Source organism: Canis lupus, unplaced genomic scaffold, assembly GCF_011100685.1.
Source record: "Canis lupus familiaris isolate Mischka breed German Shepherd unplaced genomic scaffold, alternate assembly UU_Cfam_GSD_1.0 chrUn_S1690H1884, whole genome shotgun sequence".
Lineage (NCBI taxonomy): Eukaryota > Metazoa > Chordata > Mammalia > Carnivora > Canidae > Canis > Canis lupus.
The window spans coordinates 31,813-50,695 of NW_023330538.1; the positions used below are offsets into that span (position 1 = coordinate 31,813).

The 18,883-nt window shown below is 36.9% G+C and overlaps 1 long non-coding RNA gene across 1 annotated transcript; it reads left to right on the forward strand.

Annotated features, from left to right (window-relative positions):
• The first annotated feature begins 370 nt into the window (after positions 1 to 370).
• Positions 371 to 15,960, forward strand: LOC119869265. Its single transcript, XR_005386967.1, has 3 exons — positions 371 to 492; positions 11,120 to 11,185; positions 15,785 to 15,960. It is a non-coding gene; the product is annotated as an uncharacterized LOC119869265 (long non-coding RNA).
• The last annotated feature ends 2,923 nt before the right edge of the window (positions 15,961 to 18,883 follow it).

Consider the following 18,883-nt stretch of genomic DNA (forward strand, 5'->3'; position numbering starts at 1 on the left):
CCCTGCAGGTGCTCCCCTGCAGCTCCTCACACCTGCCCTTCCGCAGTCACTGTCCCTGCGTGTGGCTGCGCGGGGGCGTCCAGGTCCTCCGCCCCGCTCTCCTCCCCCCCCCGCAGCAGGTGCACCCGGGAGGGGGCGCACGGGGGCCCGAGGGCAGCTGCCAACCAGGGTTCAGACGCGGAGGCGGCGCAGGTGCAGGTGCAGGTGCAGGGACCTCGGGGCTCGGCCGCTTCCTGTGGCCCCGCGCACCCCCCCCCCGCCGCAGTGCGCAGGTGTGAAGGCGCCCGCGGGGGTCCACGGGCTGGGGGGGGGGGCTCCAGGCAGCGCCCTCGCCGCCGACCCGCAGGTGCCGGAGCGCAGCCGGGTCAGGCCCCAGGCGGGCCCTGCACCCCCCAGGAGGGCCCGGCTCAGCGGGCGGGGCTCCCCGAGAGGCCGCGGTTGCCTGCGGGGCTCCCGAGGGTCTTCCCCGCGGCGCATCCCCTCCCGCGGCAGGTAAGGCTCCGCGCCCCCCGCCCCCCGTCTGCTCCAGGGGCCCCTCGCGCCCGCAGGACGCCGGCCGTTGGGTCGTTGGGCTGGTCCCGGGCGGGGCGGGGCGGGGCGGGCTGTCGGGCCCCCGGCGCCCCGGGCCGCCGCCTCGGTCTCCCCGCGCAGGGCGGCCCGCTGAGGGCTGCGTCCCCAGAGAAGCCACAGGCCAGCCCCGGGGCAGGCCCGAGAGCGCCGGCGGGTGCTCCCAGGAGGAGCCTGGCGGGGCCTGGCGGGCTGCGGGGGGGCCGGGGGGGCTTCTCCGCCTCCCCCGGGGCAGCACCAGGAAGCCGAGCAGGGACCCGGGGGAGCCTGGGCCGCTCTTCTGTCCTGGAGCCCGCAGCCCGGAGGCTCTGCTAGCCTCCCCCTGTTGGGGCCGGGGCACCCTGACACCTGCCAGCACCTGCCGAGGCGGGGCCCGGGGCTGCAGCAGGGCCACCCCCGCCTGACATGACCAGGCCTGGGGGGCGAGTCCAGCAGCTACATCCGTGCACATCCCTAGGAGGGGAGGGGACGGCCTCCCGCCTGACATGACCAATGCTTGGCCATTGTTATGAACCTTGGCCTTAGTCGTTTTTCAGGGCGCTTAGTGGAAGACTTCTTTTTTTCTTTTCTTTCTTTTCTTTTCTTTTCTTTTCTTTTTTTTTTCTTTTCTTTTCTTTTCTTTTCTTTTCTTATTTTGAGAGACCAACTTACAGCAGGGATCAGTCTTTGATTAATTTGTTCCTTTCTCTGTTTAAAAAAGTTCTTTTTTCCATTAATATGTGAGCAGTAGTTTTAGTATATTACACCTCTTAATTTATAATGCCTTTAAAATTATGATTTGCTTATCATTTAACGTGCATCATTATAAAATTAGATCATAATTTAATCTATGTATTTTTCCTGTATATGAAAGGTAGAACAGAAAGCTTAGGAGTTATTATAAATATGACTGACAATACGGTCTAATTATAAAAATTATGGTGTCAACAGACTTTTACAACTTTCATCATGGAAAAGTATTCACAGAGTTTCACCCTTGCTTTGTTTCAATAGAGATAATATATTTACACAGTAAAAGAGAAAAATTAAATTGTGCAAAAATAAATTATATAGGCTCTAACAGGCTCCCTCCATAATCCCCTGTTCTCTAGAAATCACCAGATATTTTAAGGTTTTAAAAGGTTTTTAAAGAAAGACCTTAAAATATCTGGTTTTGTTTGATTTGATTATTAGTACCATCGTTCTAAAGAATGCAATTAAAACATAATATACCAATTTGAGTTTACACATCCTGTTGTCCATTCTTACAGGCAATAAACGTGGGGGTCCAGCTTCTGGAGGCAGTTAGGTCTTGAAAAAAAATACCTGAACACTCTGTACCTACAGTCTCTAATTTTTAAGCAGAATAATATTAACTTATATCTTAAAAATCTGTTGTTAGGGTTCATTAAAATGCATTCAGCATTCAAACTGGAGAGATTTACAAGTCAGTATCATGGCTATGTACATATTATTAACGACATAATTAAGGTTAGCGATGGTCTCAAGTAAGAAAACATGTATCTTTTTCTTTAAACCACGTGAAGGAGCATGTTCAAGCTCTCAGGTTCAATTCATTCTCTTTCTTATACTTTATCAACTACTTAAAACAATTATCATATGTTAGATTGCTTTGTAATCATACCATAACTACTGGTACAGTATTGTGATTTTCTTGGAGTTAATATCTTGTGGATATAGAAAAGTCATATGAAAATATTGCAATTTCTATAACCTAATTTTTTTTTAATTTTTATTTATTTATGATAGTCACAGAGAGAGAGAGAGAGAGGCAGAGACACAGGCAGAGGGAGAAGCAGGCTCCATGCACCGGGAGCCTGATGTGGGATTCGATCCCGGGTCTCCAGGATCGTGCCCTGGGCCAAAGACAGGCGCTAAACCGCTGCGCCACCCAGGGATCCCTATAACCTAATTTTTTGATTGGGAACTACATTATCTTGATCAAAGAGCCATCTTTATCTTCTTACTTCTCAAGTATATACATGTAATTAGATTAATTGTGCTAAAAAGACAGTCTTCATGGGGCCTCCTTTGTCTTCCTTTCATTTGAATCTTGTTTTAATTTTCCTAGAATACTTTCTTAGGTTAGTTTGGATACTGGAGTTGGCTGAGTCAGAAATGACTCCAAATAATTGTTACTTTAAAAAAAAAAAAAGGTAGTTTGTTTCTCCAATAAATATAAGGTAAAGCAACTCCATAACTGTCAGTCTTCTGTTTCATTGCTCCATTATCTCAACACATGGCTTCATTCTCATAGTCCAATATGTCTACTCCAGTTTCCTCTATGATATTGTGATTTATGCATGAGGAGTGAAGCGATGAGGAAGGCTGGGATGTAGAGGGAGGATTTCTTTCTGTTAGGGAAAGAACCCTGACAACTCTTATGTTTATAGTGCAATGGTCTGAACTTAGGCATAGAGCCATACTTAGCCGCAAGAGAGATTGGAAAAGTTTGCTTTAGCTGGATGACCATTGCTCAACAAAATACTCTTATATTGCGAGAGGAGGTTATTAGAGGGCAGCTCACTGTCTCTGCCACAGTTCTTGCTCTTGAAAAGATAAGAATACTTGCATATCTTTCTTTTCACACGCAAAATTCACAAAGTTCTTTCCATTCTGTCACCCATCCCAGGATTTCTAGCTAATGTGTGGTCTTCTCTTTCAGGGTCAATTATAGTACCAAGTGGTCTGACCATATATAAACTGATCTTAAAAACAAACAAACAAACAAAAAAACAAAGGCAGCTTATCTGTACACACTCCCCTCCCCATGCCAAATATGCAGTGGTTTGGTTAACATAGGCAATCGCAATACAACATACAATTTGAAAAAGGGTAAACAGAAATAAAACACTGAACAACTGCTCAAGAGCTATTATCCTATTTCGCTTGGTCAGAATTATGAAGCCTTTAGGCAAAGGCAGAGAGGTAAATCCCCTGGTAAATCCATATGTCAGCCCTGTACTGCTTTCTAGGACAAATCCCTATGTCCTTCACAGTTGAAATTTGTTGTGCTAAGTGGTCCTTCCTTTTCTGTTGTCTTCTGTACCCTTTATGAGATCTACAGAGCATTTGCAGCTAAAGTTTTCCTGATGCAGTTTTGGGATAGAACACTCACAGGCTTCTGCAGACATGTAGTCTCTGCAACAAAACATTTTTAGGAGCACCTGGGTGGCCCAGTTGTTTAAGCATCTGCCTTTGGCTGAGGTCATGATCTCCTGGTTCTGGGATGGAGCCCTGAGAGTCAGGCTCCCTGCCCGGTGGGGAGCCTGCTTCTCCCTCTCCCTCTGCTCCCTGGCTCTTGCTCTTTCTCTCTCTCAATCTCTATCTCAAATAAATAAAATCTTTTTACAACCTGACAATACATTTTTTAGCCAAAAAAAAGAAGAAAAAGGAGGTTTCTAGTGTTTTTACTTTTCATCAATTTCTTCTTGCAAATGAACCCAGATGGAGAGCCTATCTGGACATAGAGATTAAACCTGAACACTCTCATCTGTGTATTGGTGTTTGTGGTTTGTCCTTCAGGATCTCTCAGATGATAGGAAACTGCAACCTGGCCAGTTGTTTAACATTTAACAGTTATCACTGAGATCTTATTGTACCAAGTTGTATTGTCAGTAACAAGTTTGATGGTTGTCCAATTTTTTTGTGTATTTTTCAAAATGTAGATCTTTTAGAATTATGCATTTTTCATCAGAACTTTGAAAACTCATGTCTATGTGTTTATGTCTGGGAACTCAATGTGCCTTTCAATTAAAAGATTTATCAGACAGTTGTCTAATTAGTTCCCATAGATAATTGTGTCAGTCTTCCTGGCCTTTGTCAATGTATCTATAATCCTATAACCAATGTTAGTAAAAATGTTACTTTTTTTTTACATATTTTCTAACTTTGTTGGGATTTATAGTTTTGCTGTGATTTTAAGAGGAAAATTAAATTTAAAATGTGTTCCCAATCCACTTCCATTTAAAACAACAAAAAACATACAGAGATGTGAATAAAGACTAGAGCTTTACAAATGAGAATATTTACCAGGACTATTTCCAACTCCCAAACTATTTGGGAAGACAAAAGTATTTTAATAATACAGTTTTCTTTTTATCTATAATAAGTAAAAGTGTAAGTTATAAATTCACTTATTTTTACTTTTAATTTCTTGTTGTCATTGACGTATTTAATATGATATTATTCACCACACTGCAGATTCCAAAGTTAGATAGTGTTACATTCTGAGTATTTTGAACAATAGAACTAAGTTAAAACGATCGACTCAATATATCACAATCTCTCCCATGACTGTGACAGCATGAAAAGCAAGATGTATTTTATATGTAAATAAATGTGGTTTGGACCTATGTTTTTCATTCTCAAGTGATAGTAGAACTTTCTGATTGATGGCTTTATGTTAATAAATAGCTGCACTTTGGGAGACTGCTTGGGCTGTTGGAAACCACAAAGCAACTGAACAGTGGAGCAGTGGAGAGGAGCATTTGTGTGCATTGTGAATGAAGTTACATATTTATACTTAAAATGCTATTTGTCATACATTTTTAATCTTTTGACCTCATATGAAACTTTATTGATCAATCTTTAGAACTATTTTTTGTTTATCTCTGTATAAATTCACACATATTCATCAATCTGTCTACCTGGGCATGATTTAATTAAATGAGGATTTCACCTGACTTCTTAGCTGATATTGATAATATACCCACATTTTTTTCTTCAAAACCCCTAAAGAACAATGTACAGTAAATAAATGTATAAAAACTCAAATATTATTCTTTTTTTGTGATATTTGACATAAGCCTAGTAATGTGCTTCACAATAGGCCTGGACAAGTATGATGAGAGAGGTAGATTATTCCAATGCTAAAACTTCTTCCTTGTCTCTATTACTCCTTTAAACTTTGAATCTACTTGTATCCTTTCCAGTTCATAAATTATTCTTTGAAGGATATGTTGTAAAAATATCCCTAATATTGGCTCCCCCTGCCCTTGAAACCATATTTTGGTGACTCGAAGAGCTAAATCTGAGTGAATTTAAGAGAAATAAGATATTTTGTGGGGAACTTGGGTGGCTCAATCAGTTAGGCATCCAACTCTTGATTTCAGCTCAGGTCTTGATCTCAGGGTTGTGAGTTCAAGCCCTATGTTTGACTCCCAGTGTGGAGCCTACTTAAAGATGATATTTTTAAAGGGGAGAAAATAACTTGTGTGGGACCTGAGAGAAATGGCATCAAGCTAGTTTGTATTATCCATTTCATTTTGTTTTGTTTCTTAGTATGTAGAAAGGAACTGTGTGTGTGTGTAATATTCCTGAGAATAAAATTGCACAAAATATAGAGTAAGGAAGGAAGAATAAAAAATTGCTAGAGCATAAAACTTAAATGGACAGAGGAGATTCTGTCTAGAAAATAAACAGATTCAGTTAGTATAGTACTTTGACAATTGATTCAAGTAACAGTTGGAAAGAGAGAACATAAGGTGCAGATCCTGAGAGTGGGTATGTGTGGTAGTGGGATTCTGTAGAACATTTTTTTAATGTTGAAATTAAACCAGCAAAGGGTAAATCAGGACATCTCCTGAAATTAGGGAAAAGGGAGGAAGGAGAGCTAGAATTTTTGAGGAGAGCAAAGACAGTAAAGGAGCCATCTAGGAGAGTGGAAGATGAAGGACCTGGAGTTGTGTGATTGTTGGACAGCCTAAAAGTTCCTAAGGTTTGTGCCATCACATAAGTAAGGCTGATTAGTTGCAAGAATGCAGAAATAAATGTAGACAATTGGGTTAACTCAGAAGTGGTGCTTTTTCCAAGTGAGTTTAAATTAAAAAAAAAGAGGGGAGAGACAAGGAATTGGTAAAAGAAACATTATATTGATTGACCATGGTATTTAAGATGGCTAAAGACAAGAGGACACCCAATAGGTAAGAGGCAGTGGAAATGCAGTAACATTTGTAGCCCCTATGGTGTAGAGAGATTCTTGGAGCCTAGATCCTTTTTTTTTTTTAAGATTTTATTTATTTATTCGTGAGATACACACAGAGAAAGGCAGAGACATAGGCAGAGGGAGAAGCGGACTCCTTTCAGGGATCCGGATGTGGGACTTGATCCCGGACCCTGGGATTATGCCCTGAGCCAAAGGCAGATGCTCAACTGCTGAGCCACCCAGATGTCCCTGGAGCCTAGATCTTGAAAGAAGTGACCTCAAATGCTAGTTGGCAAGGATCAGAGAAGGAAATGCCTGAAATTGAGATGAAAGATATGCAGAAATCTCTAAGGACAAGATTGTGGTGAGTTGCTTTTGTAGGGTGAAGAATAGGAACATCAAGGGAGAGGACTCAAGGTGTCAGAAGTGAAGGTGTTGGAAGGATCATCTATACACATACTGAAATCCCAAAAAGACAGGTAACCAGTAAACAGGATGACAGTGAATTGGGAACTGAAGTCATCCAAAAATAAGGATTAATAATGTAGGTATTGGGAAACTGCATCAATAATTTTCATAATTGGAAATATAAAGTAATAACAAGAATTTTATTTTATTTTTTAAGATTTTTAAAAATTTATTTAGTCATGAGAGACACACACACACACAGAGAGAGAGAGAGAGAGAGAGGCAGAGACACAGGCAGAAGGAGAAGCAGGCTTCATGCAGGAGGCCCGACGTGGGACTCGATCCTGGGTCTCTTGGATCATGCCCTGGGCTGAAGGCAGGCGCTGAACCGCTGGGCCACCCGGGCTGCCCTAACAAGAATTTTAAATGCAGATAGTTTTAGGGAAATGCAGGAGATAATAGTTTTAAGGATGGGATGAAGAACAGGAAACACACCTTTTTTATATCCAGACCCAACGGTTCAACATCTTTTCAGTGGCATAGAGAACAGTTTCTATGTATAAAGACTATGTAAAAGCACTGACCTCTCAGGCAGAGTGCAGGTTTATTGGAACAAAAGGAGTAAGGGTGTTCAGAGAAAATATGAAGACAAAGTGGATTTTGCAGATGATTGGTCATTTCAAAAGGCATGATAGAAAGAGTTCAGGAATTGGGGAAGGCTTAAAAGTGATGAGAATAAGGAAGATTTAATCAATTTGTAGATTGGAATGCATAAGATGCCTAGTAAAATGAAGGTTTAGGCTTCCTGTGATCACCTATTTACACAGGATGAGAGGGCATAATGAAATCAATTCCATCATATTTGAGACAGATGACAGTGGCAAGGCTATGGATTTTAGAAGGGAAGGACATCCATTGATGTCTGGAACTTACTCATGATCCCTGTCAAGTGAAGCCAAGAGATGAGCAAAGTAAATTTGGGGCAGACCGAAAACCAAATTCGGAAGCTATGAAAAAAGTAAATGGCACTTGGCATGGTCAAAAACACAAAAAGGCCAGGTAGGATGAAGATAATTGAGATGAGGTCAGAAATGTGGCTAAAGGCCAAACCATGTAGAAACCAGCAAGCTCTAAAAGACTTGAGTTTAATTTAGAGTGAAATGAAGAGTCTTTAGAAGGTTTTGGGCAGATTTAGATTTAGAATGGCTAATATGAGATTTGTGTAAAATAAATATCCAGGTAAGCAAAAATGGTAGCTTAGAAAAAAGGCACAAGTGATAGAGGTGTTGAGAATTGGTAGGATATTGCCTATATTTTGGAATGAGGTCCGAATTAGATTTTTTGTTGGAATGGATATACACTTGAAGGACAGAGAAGAGTCAGAGATCATTTAAGATCCTTGTTCTAGCCGCCGACCATTGAGTTTCCATTTACTGAGATGTAGAGGGCTGATGGAGAGATTTTGTCTATATGGAGATAAAGTCAGGAGTTCTGTTTTCAACAAGCTGTATTTGAGATATCTATCAGACATGCAAATGGAGCTGTTAAATGAGAAGCTGGTTTTATGAGTCTCGAGTTCATGGATAGGGTTGAGGATTTAATTTACACTAATATTTTATGCTTTTATTTACATTTTTTCCTTAAAAATGTCATAGTTATACTATTGGTATTTTTTAGTCAGCATTTTAACTTTTCTCTGTATGTTTTTAAAAATGAGTGACACTTTCCTCTTTTCACCTTTCTTACCCTGCCTTCTGCTCATTCCTTCGAGAAGTTATAATTTGATTTCTATACTTATTAACTCTTCATTCATGATTTTATCTCCCTTTGCATTGCCCTTTCCCTGGGAACATGGTCCCATTTTATTTGCCTGCTCATTAAGTGTCTCTTTTCATTCTCCTCTCATTCTCCTATTCAGTTCAATATTGAGCTTTTCTTTTTTCTTTTTCCTAAAATAAAATACTTGATTTGAAAAATCTCTAGTATGTTACCTTATGGATGCAGGGCCTTCTCATATCAGTCTTGTTTTTTTATATATTTATTTTAATATTTTTATCTGCTGCTTTATACATTAACTTTCGTTATAGAAAAATTATTACCTGTTTATTGAATTTGATCTCTTAGGTTTACGAGATTATCTTTTCTGAACATTTTGCTGATTCTTGGTTTTATATTCCAATATAAATATTTTTTTTGAATCTGAGATTCCCATTAGGTTGTTTTGAGAGTACTACATATAGCTTACTATACCCTGCCTCCAGGTCTGGTGCTGCATGTGTGGTGATATATACTTCCAGATGGTATGCCTATCTATGACTGGACCTTTGAGCATGGAACCTTTTGATTAATCTGTGTCTCTTGCACAGGGTTCTTTTCTGCTTTCTGGCCAAAGGGTCCTCATTATTCCCTCCTTCCCTTAGGGTAGATGTTTCTGTTGCCTACTGTTTAGTATGATAAGTGAGGGATAAAAAATCTGATTAGCCTGGTTGTCCCTCCAAACATTCCAAACATTCTAAGGCTTTTCCCTATCTCCAAGATGTCCCACATTTGAGTTCAGAACAACTCGTATAACAAACAGAATTGGTATAGAAATGAAAGCACATTCTGAGTTTAGTCACAATCTTCCTACCAAATGTATGCCAGGAATTTAACTAAATACTTTGTATGGAATTAACCATCAGATGCACGAAATAAATCATATTAATATCCCCAGTTTGCAGAAGAAGGTTGTATCAGAGTCCAAATCATTTTACCAAGGTCAGTATAAAATAATCCATCCAATTTCCGTTTGGCAACATGACCCATACCTAATCCACCATGATTTTCTAGCAGGTCTCAATGAGATGTGTGTGTGTATTTCCTTTTCTGTAATTTGGGTGTTAGTCCTTTGTCCACTCTGGATCTCCTATTTCAGGAATGACTCCTTTTAGTTCCACCTATCTTTTCTCAGTGATGTTCTCACATCGTTGCCCTTTCCTGGGGAATTTTCTTTTTTCTGAATTAATAGTGAAGGGATAATACAAATTACGGGCAAAGTATTTATAGCAATTATCTATATTCATCATTTTAAGTCTAGCTACAACTTTGAAGTATTTAAAGTTTCCAGCACTGCAATTATGGCTGTTTTCCATGTTTTAATTGTTACTCTTTGTGTATGAATGTGAAAAGAATTCGGGATAAATCTGAATTCTCTTAAATTATATATAGCATTGTGTTTATGTCTACATTCATATTTTCTTTTTTTTTCCTATGGAAAGGGTCCAAAGATTTCATTAGTCTTCAAATTGTAGTAAACCACAAAGACACACTATGTAGGAGAAACATGTCCCTACATACGCATATAATACTATGCTTCTATTTTCTAAATAAAATGGGAAACTAAAAAATGCATACAGACCTAGCTACATGAAAATAAATATTTTTCATTGGATTTACCATTGGAAATGAGGGTAAAAAGAGATCCGTGAAAGTACAAAAATGCTAAATCCTAAATCTTGCAAATATAGGAGAACAACAAATGAACATTTCTCATTTCCTCATAAAATGTAACATTATTTACAGACCACATAAAACACACAAAATCGCTGTAATGGTAGTAAATATGTATTATCATTCTAAATCAAGCCATAACTAATGACACTCTGGGAAATGTTTAGCTTATACTGAGGCTAGGTGTCTTGCAAATGAAAAGCTATTTAAGTGCTAAAATCAATTGACTATATAATACCATGTTTTCTGATGGGAATAGTGCACAAAAGATGCCTGGAAGTTGTTTGTTACAATGGCTAAATCAGATTCTACCTCTGGTTATTATCAACCCATACATTCGTCATTATAAACTGCTTCATATTTATTTTATTATACTGATTTACTTTAGCACCCAAGACAGTTTGTACTCCTACAAAATTCAGAAAACATTGATTTACTTAAATTATTCAATACTTTACTGTATGGCTATTATGTCATTTAACATTTTAGACAAATCAATACAACTTTTTTTAATTGCCTGTCACATACCTAAGGTATCGCAAATGTGTATCGCTGGAATCATTAATTTGCACTATGTTGATGACATTTTTATAAATCAACTAGCTTAAAACCATAAAGTGGCATATGTGGGGGGAAGTACTAGGATATGAAATGAATAATTTAAGCTAGTTGGAATATATAACTGCAGAATACTTTATTAAGTTTATAATAATTCTATTTCTCAAATAGCTGAAAGGTGGACTGCTGTCTTCTGAGGACATTGTGTATGATTTCTTTCCCCTCTTTTAAGTCTACGTAAGTATGACAGATGAGATGCTAAGTAACCTCAATGCAATGTTTTCTATTCTGAGAACTCTTCTATGGAGAATTTTGACTACAAGGTAGAGGAACCACACTGTATTTGTGCAGAAAAAAATATACTTCAAGCATATTTTTGTATATCAAGTGATAGTGTGCTATCCTTGTGTTTTAGACGAGACCAAAATAATCAAAATGGTAAAAAGAACTCATCCAACAAAATGATCATCCAAAAGTGTTATAGGTCAACTTGCTGACACTATGTCCTTTTCGAACATTCTAGAAAAAGTTATTGTGCATGTCTCAGTTTTCAACCTAGGATATAAGGCCTGCATGGGCAAGAATTTACATCTGCTTTACTAATCATATATATATATATATATATATATATATACACACTCATATGTATATATACACACATATATTACATATATTTTACATGTAATTACATTCCTAATAATAGGTAATCAGTAAATTCCTAATAATAGGTAATATAAAGGTAAATATTTCTTGATAAGCAATGGATCAGAAAGTATGATAATTGTTCTGTATTTTATTTAACTTGGGTACTAGCACATGATGCTTGAGGAAGCTACATTTGTATTTTCCTACTATATCTAATAATATTGTGTTACATAAAATATGTGCAACATAACAAAAGGTCATGTTTAAGTGGATATGGTGGTCATATTACATTGAAGCTGTATTTGAACCCAGTATCATTATTGCTAAGATATCAGCTATACATTATAGAATGATAAGAAATATAGCAGAGCTCGAAGAAGAAAATAATAGTCACCCAAAGTCACAGCAGCCAAAAGATAGCAAGATAAATACCATTTGTATTTTGGAGAATAATTTTGCACTTGCATATAAATTACTATGCTCCAAGACTGCCCTGACAATTCTGTTTAATACTGTCACATATCAAAATACATTTAGAATTACCTACTTTAAATTTAGCGATATTGTAGCCTTGAAGAGTGTATATTGTATGAATGAGTGTGTTGTTACAGTTATACTTGTAATAATTATTTATGTAACTATTTAGTCATTGATTTTATACTGTGTTTGAGGCATCTATTATGATCCAGAAATAGCTGTAGATAATTTCTTGCAATTGAAGAACTTTAGGTCTGAGAAAGGAAAGTACAAATGAGAACCTTAAAAGTGTGCTCGAAGTGATAGACTACAGGAAGAACACGGTGTAGGAATATAAACTATATCAGTGCTTCTAAAATCATGTCTAAAGCATCATTACCCTCTCATCTGTCATAAACTAATACTTCTGAAGAATCCAACAAGAAACTGAAATTCCGGAAAAATGAAAACAAAACATGGAACATGTCAATTTTCATTATTAGGTTTGGTAAGGATAAAAGTATATCCAATAGATCAAAATAAACATAGCATTAAAAAAAGAAAATATTCACAAAACATATACTTGTTGATCCTTAAAAATGAACAGACTGGAGATGAGCTACAAGAATCAGTTTTGCTCTAATAACACTGTGTCCTTACACATCACACCTAGTCAGAAATTTATGAATGAAATAGCAGTTCCCTGTATAGAATATTTTTAGGTCCACTTTAAAGAGGTCTATCAATATTTACAGTTTTTATTGTGGTGAAAGTGCTTGTTATGTACTTACTACCAAATCTAGAGTGGATTATAACCTCACTACTTGCAGGAGGTAATACATATTTAACCTCTTATATAGTTTGAAAAATATATGTCAAAGAAGCGAGACAGAGGTGCATGTTGATAAAAGTAGGAGAGGAGATTATAAAGCAAGTTCAGCATACTAATTTATAATTTTTATCCAAATGTAGAGTTATACTTGGTTTTTGAAGTATACTCCCCTAAAAATTTATAGTATAAATCTTTTCAGTTTAAGCAAGTTTTTTGATGAAAAAATGTTTAAAAATAGATTCAAATCCGTGGATCTATCATTGATTGATCTAATTAATGAAAAATACAAAGCAGGGATCCCTGGGTGGCGCAGCGGTTTGGCGCCTGCCTTTGGCCCAGGGCGCGATCCTGGAGATCCGGGATCGAATCCCACATCAGGCTCCCGGTACATGGAGCCTGCTTCTCCCTCTGCCTGTGTCTCTGCCTCTCTCTCTCTCTCTCTCTCTCTCTCTCTCTGTGACTATCATAAATAAATAAAAATGTAAAAAAAAATACAAAGCATTGTATTAAAATAATAAGGGATTGGTGATAACTTCCCTCTTTTATATTTTTATAAGTTCCTATTTAAAAAGTTTTTATTTTAATTCCTGTTAACATACGTAGTTAACATTAGTTTAAGGTATACATTACAGTGATTCAATACTTTCATTCATTACCCTGTGCTCACCATGACAAGTACACTCCTTAACCCCCATCACCTATTTAATCCATAGCATCCAGCCTCCTCCCCTCTGGTAACCACCAATTAATTTGTTTGATTAAGAGTCTGTTTCTTGATTTGTATCTCTCTCTCACTCTCTCCCTCTCTCTCTCTTTTCCCATCTGCTCATGTGTTTTGTTTCTTAAATTCCACATATTAGTGAAATCATATGGTAGTTGTCTTTTTGTAACTTATTTTGCTTAGTGTTATATTCTTTGGCTCCATACATATTGCTGCAAGTGGCAAGATTTCATTCTCTTATGACTGAATAATATTCCGTTGTGTATATACATATACACTACATCTTCTTTATCCATTCATCAATTGATAGACACCTTAGACTGCTTCTGTATCTTGGCTATTGTAAGTAATGCTGCTACTTAAATTCAAAATGTATGAAAGACCAAAATGTGAGACCTGAAAGTATACAAATCCTAGAAAATAACCCAGGGGTAACTTATTTAACGTCGACTATAATAGCAACTTTTTTCTAGATATGTCTCCTGAGACAAGGCAAACAAACACAAAAACTATTGGGACTACATCAAAATAAAAAGCTTTTGAACAGTGATGGAAACAAGTAAAATTCAAAGGCAACCTACAAATGAGAAAAGATATTTGCAAATGACATATCAGATAAAGAGTTAGTATCCAAAATATGTAAAGAACTTCTAAAACTCAACATCTCAAAAGCAATCCATTTTAAAAAAAGGGCCGAAGACATTGACATATGAAAAGACATACCATCAGGAAAATACAAATCAAAACTACAATGAGATACCACCTCACAGCTCTCAGAAGGGCTGCAATCATCAACAGACATGGGGGACAATTGCTGATAACTTTCAACTAAGTACATATTAGCATCATGACCTGTTTTACTCATAATTGTTAAATTATGGAACATGTCATAACATTCCCTACAAATGTTTTTCTTCCAAACTTCCAACTTTATTTTGTGCCCTTGGATCTTATCTGCCATGTTGCATTCCTTCCTTGTGTGAAAGGATTAAAATCATTAAAAATACCAAAGGAAGATTGACTATCCAATTCTCATCATTGAAGAGTTGGAACCAAACTGGTTTCTTATCTGACAGGAACATTGAGAGTTGATTCTTCAGTTCCAAATTTGCAACTGTACTCTTGCCATTGAAAAACATTTTACTTCAGCATGAATTAACACTTGTTTACAGTCAGTTCTTATATTATTAATTGAGCAAATATTGATTTTAATACATAGATTTATATATTCACAATTTTAATACATGTGATCAAATATATTTAGTTTGTGCAACTTAATGATTTTTTTGGCCAAGTCAATCTTACTAAGGAAACTAGTATTTGATTTATATTTTGATGCACCAATATTAATTTAGTGCAAGCTTCTGCCTTTAAAACATATTTCTACTCAAAACCTGAAGTGTGAAGTCCATTTCACATCTCTTCATTGATATAACACAAACACAGAGCTAGCTGTATTTGTTGGTAGTAGATCCTCCAACCCCCCCCAAAAAACAGAAAAAAAAAAAGCGACAACACAATTCTTGCTTCGTATCACCATTAAGATAATGGACACAAATGCCTGTATTGGAAGTATTCTGTATTAACAATTTCTGTGCATTTGTCAAGTACAATGAAAAAGGCTTTTCTGGATTTATTTGCTCAATAATTGGTCTTTTATATCTTTAGTCAGTTGCTGACCACTCCCAGGTATAGTGCCGTTGGAGAGTATCCCACGAGCTTCCTTCTTGCATCAGATTCACCTAACATTTCTAATCAGTATTGTCTTTCACACATGTCATGGCAAATGTACGTGTTAGATATTAGTTTGTTGGTCTTACAAAATCATAGTGCTACTTTATAAGAAAAACTGGAAAATAATAATGTTTATATGTAAAATACCTATCTGCCTCTGTCAGCTTTTTTGTTCAGTAGTTTTTCAGGTAACTTGCTTTGAATTTATCCCTATTAATATTATGAATGTAAATGCTGATTAAATTTTGATGATTTCATGGCCAGTTAATCTCTGCAAATAACATAGTGAACTTCATGCTTCAACAATAGTTTGGGATACAAAAACTGAACTCAGTACTTAATGAAGCTGGAACAGATCATTTGGATCTATACATTTCAGAGTCCTTTCCAACATTATTATTTGGTTTAGTAATATTGCACATTCAGAAGTTATGTGTTTTTTTTTCAGGAAAAATTCAAATGAAGTTTGTTTTACCATCTTTGAATTGGAATTCAAATATACATTTCAGGGATCCCTGGGTGGTGCAGCGGTTTAGCGCCTACCTTTGGCCCAGCGTGCGATCCTGGAGACCCGGGATCAAATCCCACATCGGTGCATGGAGCCTGCTTCTCCCTCTGCCTGTGTCTCTGTCTGTCTCTGTCTCTCTCTCTCTCTGTGACTATCATAAATAAATAAATAAATAATTTAAAAAAAACAAAAAAACCCCAAAATATACATTTAATTTTCTAATTTGTCTAATACTTAATAATAAAATTTTTAAAATAGGCTTTGCTAATTTTTTAAAAGATTTTATTTACTTGAGAGACAGTATGAGTGAGAGAGAGAGAGAGAGGAGAGGAGAGGGAGCACAAGCAGTGGGGAGGGGTAGATGGAGAAGCAGACTCCGTGTTGATCAGGGAGCCTAATATGGGATTCCATCCCAGGACTCTGGGATAGTGGCCTAAGCGGAAGGCAGGCAGACACTTAACCCACACGGCCACCTAGGTGCCCCAGGTTTTGTTATGAATTTTAACCTGATAAAAATATTTTTTTCTTGAAAAACATAAGATGATTAGCAGGATAACATTAAACTTTTCCATGTAATTTAGAAATATATCAGAAAGTAGAGACTTTTCAGAGTAAATCTATTTATCATAATTGACTTGAGTTGTGCTCTAATTCTCCTTCTGTAAGGAAAAAGCAAAGATAAAGTTGCTACTATGATCCATTCAAAATGTTGTCTTCAAGATTTCTGAAGTGTCCTAGCCAGAAGCATATCCCATAAATGTATTCTGCAGGCAATCTTTAATGCAGTAATCTAAATTGTTCAGATATGGGATATACATTGCAAATATTATTGTCATTTTTTGTATTACTATGTCCTTACAGTTTATCCCTAGTAAAAACATGTTTTCCATTACATGTGATTGATTCTGTCAAATACAGCTTCACATCACACTCCTTGCTCATGCCTATACCTGAAATTCTCCACAGTCCCCCCACCCTGCTAGGTGGCATGCTAGGGTAATCAGCGCTTATATTTTACATGTTAGAGTAAATGTTACCTCGGAGAGGCATAATCAGAGTTAAGTGAATTCTATTCATTCTCTCAAAACATCCTATACTTGTAGAACCTAATCCAATTTCATATTATGTATCTGGCATGGGTTACAGATTTTGATAAAGTTAAGGACCATGTCTCATTCCTCATTATGCATCCATTTTTTAACGTGCTGATGATACATAGGAGGTCTTTACTGATCACATGCTGAATGAATACTTGAATATGATTATTTGCAATGGCATAGGTTGAATATATATATAACTGAATGCTTTTTGGACTTGCCAATGATTTCCAACCTTGTCAGTCACTCAACTGGATGATTTAAGTTGCTTTATTACTGTGTTTCTGCTTGCATTTGACTCATTAGAATCAATTTAAGACAATTAAAGTTTTGTGTTTTTAAAAAGAAAGCCAAATTAACATGTAGAATCAGAAGCAATTAAATCTGTATTTTAAACATTTTCAGTATGTCCATATGAGACATAGTTAGTTTCATAAAGAACTATGATTCATAGCAATACATTCTCTTAGTGTTATATCTCAACTTACTTCTACACAGTGTAATTAATTACCTGAGGAGCTTCTACTTAAACATTTCTCCCAGTAGGTCACATGATTTCTGTGGGATATGCATTTTCATTACCAGTAGCACAGCTAATGTGATAAATAAGTGGAATCACATCTTTAAGAGTGCAATTATACAGAGGGATTGATGGCTTCTATAAAAGCATCTAAAATTTAGGCTAATAATGCTACATATTAGGTGTGACTTTTTAGTAGTTTTGAAGGAAAACCAAATTGTACATAGAATAACACTTTAGAAAATAGAATAACCATGTAATTTGCAGAAATAAGAATGACCTACCTACAAAGCTTTGGATGAGCAGGAGAATCAGTTGTTGATGGGCTTGAAAGCATTTGTCTTACATATGACTTTTTTAAATATACAACTACTTTTGTTCTATCAACTTCCTAATTTGCAAATTCTAGGCTTAGATCCTAAAGTATGTTATTTCATCACTAGTATCACTCTATATTACTAGTTAGCTGTTTTATTTTATTTTTTTGTTTGTGAAGGACAAATTGAACACTAATTAATTTAATTTGTGTTAACATTATCTCTAAATAATCTGATTTGGTATGATCCCATTACCAGATTCCCTTACATAAGAACAATCTCATTAACAAGGCCCTGAGATGTCACTTTAGATCCATTTGGTAACAGAGATACAGGCATAAACTCATTACATGATGCACTCCCCATTCTTAAATTGATGAGGTTTGCTCTAGCTATTGTTTGGGAGTAATATGCCTATAATCTAGTATTTCTGGAAGGAATAAAGAAAATCACTGTTTTTAAGAGAAAAGCTTATAAAGAGAAGGAAAGAGGAAGGAAAGGAAGGAGGGAAAGAAAGCAAAGACAGACTGAAAAATTAAAGGTATAAATGATTTCTTAATCACACTACACAATAAGGTAATACTTATTAAGTTATAGAAACATTTTAACCTGCGCTACTCAACCCCATAGAGGTTCTGATTATGACTCAATGCTATTAAATTATTTGAAGACAGACAACTATAAATACTTCGCCATTGTTACTGAGACTGTCTTGTATCTTCAAGGAAACTGATATGAATGTGCATCTCTTATTTGAATATTGGTTAAAAATTAGCAATACACTAAGTCTACTGACAGTATTTGATTGATAAATCTAAGATCCTGTGTTATTTCAGTACCCTCCTCTTACTGAAATATTGAAATATAATGGGTGGTTGAGTACGGGTGTGTGCAGGAAGCCAATGCTCAGGGCACCAGACAGAAAGCAAAGCTTCTTTATTTCCTTTATGTTAGGATTCAAACTGAAGTACTGTGGGCAAATTAAAACTGATATGACAGGAAAGTTTTCTGATACCCTCTTTCATTTCCAAGCTGGTAGATATCTGGATTTTTTATGTGGCTAAAATGAAAGCATGAATTGTAGGGAGATAAGTTTTAATTTTTT